Source organism: Galeopterus variegatus, unplaced genomic scaffold, assembly GCF_000696425.1.
Source record: "Galeopterus variegatus unplaced genomic scaffold, G_variegatus-3.0.2 Scaffold5215, whole genome shotgun sequence".
Taxonomy (NCBI): domain Eukaryota; kingdom Metazoa; phylum Chordata; class Mammalia; order Dermoptera; family Cynocephalidae; genus Galeopterus; species Galeopterus variegatus.
The window spans coordinates 18195-23454 of NW_007731326.1; the positions used below are offsets into that span (position 1 = coordinate 18195).

The 5260-nt window shown below is 34.5% G+C and overlaps 1 pseudogene; it reads left to right on the plus strand.

Annotated features, from left to right (window-relative positions):
* The first annotated feature begins 2929 nt into the window (after positions 1–2929).
* Positions 2930–4021, plus strand: LOC103604533 (annotated as a pseudogene).
* Positions 4022–5260: the final 1239 nt, after the last annotated feature.

Sequence of the window (5260 nt, forward strand, 5' to 3'; positions counted from 1 at the left end):
CTCATTAATCTTGAAAAATTTTTGTATTGTGTAATAGAGACTGAAGTAAATAATCTTTATGCTGTGAAATGGATATACCTACATACCTTTTCCTTCGGTAGACCTTCCATGTGAGATCTGGGATTAATTTGTTCAAGAGTCGAGGTAGGTTGCTTTAGTATTATTGTTAATTATGATCACCCTCAATGCCCTACAGGCTTCAAATTCATCTTTGATACCTTATGTTTAGAATGGGGATCTATTTTCCAGAGGTTGTATTTCAGTTAGTGTTTCACATTAAGTTCTAGGACTTCCCTTTCTGCTGTGTCTCTTTTCAGGAATATTTCATTACTACTTATTTTGATTTTTGTTAGCCTGGTAGTTGTTTTCTGGAGAAGAAGGGAGGGTAAATTCTCCATCACTTTTATTAAGTCTTAGGCAGCTGTTCTTTCTGTGGGCTTTGGGAGTGTGGCCTTCTCACTGTCCCTGCTCATTTTGAAGCTGTAGGTCTGGGTCCAGCGTGCATTTCTGCCCTTTCCCCAGGGGTAGAAATTTTTTGTCTATTTTCTTCCTCTAGTATAAAGGTGACATCATTTCTTGCTCTTTTCTTTCAATAAACCCATATTGATACCCAAGGAGGATATAAATGCACCCACTTGCAAGCTCTTGCCCCATGGACTTCACTGATTACATTTGTATCCCCCATGGGTTTTATAATCCATCTAGCTCAATTTTAGCCTTTATCAATTTTTAACAATTTTTCAGTTCTGTAGCAGTTCTCATCAGTGTTTAGCTACATCTGCCCAAACAATGTAATCATGTCCTTTCTCTCCTTGCAGGTTTGAATTGATTTGATAGATTTCAGATTTCATAGATTTCAATTTGCGTAGATTTCAAACTGATTCTTATCCTGGAAACTCAGGTCTGTGATGTGTTTAAAAAAGCAAAAGCAGTACATTTTGCATTTTGTTCAGCGATATTTTTGTTGTTGCTGTTGTTTCTATAATGGTGGAAACAATGCTCTTTCCGACTTGACACACCTCAAGCAGAAACCAGAAGTCCTTTGACTTCATTTTTAAAGATATTTTTGTTGACCATAGAGTTTCACATTTGCAGTTATTTTTGTTATTTTAAAAGTATTTTTGGACTATATTCTCTTTTGGATAACGTAGTTCCTGACAAAATGTCTGCAATTATAAATATTATTATAATTATATATATAATTATATTATATATTATATATTATATATTATATANCAAAATGTCTGCAATTATAAATATTATTATAATTATATATATAATTATATTATATATTATATATTATATATTATATTTATATATATATTATATATTATAATTATAATTATATATATATTGCTCCTTTTGGTTATAAACCTTTATATATATATATGTTATATATATATATTATATATGATACACACAAACACACACACACACACACACACACATATATGTGTGTTCCTCTTGGTTGTAAACTTTTTTTTCCTTCTTCTCGCTCTTTTCTACTTAGCAATGGATGTAAACAATTTAGTTATGAAATGTTTTGGTGTTAATTTCCTTAGTTCGGTCTACTTGTGATTTATTGTCATTCTTAAGTCTGTAATTTTCATCAAATTAAAAAAAAATAACCATTGTATTTTTAAGCATCTTTCTGTCTGCACTATAATTCTGGTTTCTCATTACACGTATGTTAGATATATGTGTATGTTGTGTGTGCTGCACACAATAGATGTGTTGCTATTTATCTTTTTCAGTTTTATTTTTTGGATTCCTTAATTTTTAATTGCTTTATTAATTGCTTTCTTGTTTTATTGCTGTATTTTTGAGTTTGCTGATCATTTGTTCTGTAGTATATCATCTTCTGTTAATCCAATGTATACAGTTTCATTTCAGATTTTGTTTTTCATCAGTTGATGTTTGAGTTGTGATTACTTTTACACCTTTTATTCCTATCCCTATTATATACATGCTTTCCTTTACACCTATGTACACACTGAGTATTATTTGTAACAGTAAAGTTAATGTCTTTGTCTGTTAATTCTGTCATTTTCATTATGTTCTAGTTTGTTTCTATCAGAGTATTTTTTCTAGTTATGAGTAAAATCTTTCTGCTTCTTTGTGTATTGGCAAAGAATATTTTATTGGATTCTGGGTTTATATATTTTACATTACCTAGTGCTGGATTTTGTTTTGCTCTGTTAAACAGGCTTACTCCTTGCTCTGGCAGGCAGTAAAGTTACTCGTGGATCAGTTTATTCATTTTGAAATTTCTTGTTAAGTTTTAATAGGGCACATCTGTAGTAACCTTTACCCTGAACTAGTTTAGTCCCACTCCTACAATGTTAACCCTTCTGAGTTATTCAACAAGGTATTCAACCATGAATTCAAGAAAGTGTCTCTCTATTTTAGCTTATAATAACTTATAAGACTTCCAGTTCCATGCTCTTTCTGAGAAGTGACTTTCGCTTTATAAATGTGCAGATTAGTTTTTGGTTAAATATATAATAGGACTTATGTGCAGCTTTATGGATATCTTTCTCTTCATTGATCCCTTCTGTGTGATACTCTGCCCCATAAATATCTTGCTGACTTGTCCAATCCAAACAATTTCTGTGTCTTTGGTTGAATGAGACCACTGGGCTCTGTTTGGATTCTTTCTTTCTTCCTCACAATCTGGAAAATGATTCTAAGCTGAGACCCAGGATGATTGTAGGGCTCATTTCATTTATTTTCCTTCTCTCCAGGATCACAGACCAATATTGTCTATTTTTTATTGCATGAGCACTGTTGTTTAATACGTATTTTTTTTCCAGAAAGAAGGCAGGGGATCTAAGCAGGCTACAGCAGACTTGCCCCGCTGCAGTCAGAGACACATGCAGTCCTCATGATAGGTTCTCTCTGTCTGACTCATCACCCTTACCACTGCACCATGGAAGCCCCGAGGCAGGTGGTCAACTTCGGGTCCATGTCTGCCAAGCTACCACACTTGGCATTGTTAAAGATACAAAAAGAATTATTAGACTACAAAGGAGTTGGCATTAGTGTTCTTGAAATGATTCACAGGTTGTTAGATTTCTCCAAGGTTATTAAAAACACAGAGAATCATATATAGGAATTGTTAGCTTTTCCATACAACTTCCAGGCTATTTTTGTGCAAAGAGGTGGGTCTGGACAGTCCAGTGCTATACCCTTAAACCTAACTGGCCTGAAAGTAAGAAGGTGTGCCAACTAGGTGTTAACAGTAGCTTGGTCAGCTAAGGCCACAGAAGAAGCCAAGAGATTTGGGATTGCAAATATCGTTCACTCAAAATTTGGAAGTTACAGGAAAATTCCAGATCCCAGCATCTGCAACCTCAACTTGGATGCCTCCTATGTGAATTATTGTGCAAATGAGACTGTGCACAGTGTGCAGTCTGACTTTATACATGATGTCAAAGGAGCTGTACTAGTTTGTGACATGTCCTCAAACTTCCTATATCAGCCAGTGGATGTTTCCAAGTATGTTGTGATTTTTGCTGGTGTCCAGAAGAACTTCTGCTCTGCTGGGGTCACCATGGTGAACATCTGCAGTGATCTGCTGAGGTTCATCCTCAGAAAGTGCCCCTATGTCCTGAAGTAAAAGATACAGGCCGGAAACAACTTGTACAACATGCCTCCATGTTTCAGCATCTATGTCATAGGCTTGGGCTTGGACAAAGGCAGGGCAGCAGCCATGTAGAAGCTGAGCTCCAGCAAATGTCAAATGATTTATGAGATTATTGATAATTCTCAAGGATTCTATGTATGTCCAGTGGTGCCTCAAAATAGAATAAAATGAAAATTCCATTCACATTGGCAACGCCAAAGGAGATGATACATTAGACAGAAGATTTATTGATGATGCTCCTGAACTCAATATGATCCCTGAAAGGGATCTGTGGTAGGTATCTGGGCCTCTCTGTATGTAAAATGCCTTCAAGATCAAAGATGTTCAGATGCTGGCTGCCTTTATGAAAAATTTTTGGAGATGCATCAGCTATGAACATATCCTAAACAGTACATACTCTACCTTTGAACAACATGTAAAATTTAAAGTATTTTTCTCTAGTGAACATGCTTATTATAGATTCTTCTTTCTTCAAACAGAACAACAGCAAAACATCCACAGCCCTGCAAAGTTTGTGCGACCAAATGGCTACCTTAATTCTGATTTGAACTGATTTTTAAAATCTTCCTGTTGCTTTTCTAATAAACTGTAGCTTATTTTGTCTTTGCCGATACTTTTTCTAGCTAGATCTCAGTATTCCAACTTGCATTTGGACTTCATTGCGCAAGTTGCAATTAATTATTTCTGGAGTCATGCACTAACACACAGCACTAAAGGGTAGGTGGGGCCTTCTAGGTGCTGAATCTAGATCCTAGATTATTGACAGCACCATGGTCTCCTGGGTTCTGCAATTGGTGATTAAGGTAAACATTGATCACTTGGTGAACATTTAGGAGTTCCAACAAAAGGACATATTGTATATCTTTCTTTATATTGTTATTCTTATAAAGAGATAAAAGTGATATATGAGTACCTATGTTTGTATAGCAAGATCTGTTTTTAATATCATATGGGTTATATCTGTATACATTTATATTTCTACTAATAGGGTTCTCATATGTATGTAGAGCCTTTTAGAATTGTTAAGTCCTCGATCTTATAAATTATGCATTACATTACTAATAGTTGTGACTCCCTCTCCAGTCCTTCCCTCCCCCACCCCGCTATTAAGCTGCTACATGAAAAAGATCTAGAAGTTTCACGATTCAATTTTACTTTTCTTTCAATAGGTAGAGAGAAGATTGATTGGTTGGTTCTTTCTTTTTTTACTTATTCCGTTAAACTAAAAATCTCTGTTAAACTCCCTTACTTTTTGTTTATTTGACTGTTTTCTTTGTAGTGTTTGACCAGAGTGATATTGTGAGCTCCAGAAGATATTTGTTGAAGAATTTTTTCCCTGTTGTTTATCTGTCGTCAGTATTTTATGTTGAATATGTAAAGAACAGTAAAGTCCTAAAACATCTAAATATATATATATTTCAGTTTTCTAGTTAGTTGTTTCATTTTGGAACAAAGCAGGCATTGTTTTTCCATGACGTAAGCCAGGAGAAAGTTTGTGTATTCTCCTTTGGTTTTGTAGTGGGACAAAAAAAAAAAAAGAAAGAAAAAAAATTAAAAAGAATTTTCAAATACTGAAAATCTAAAAATCACAGATGTCTACTACAATGGTTCTAT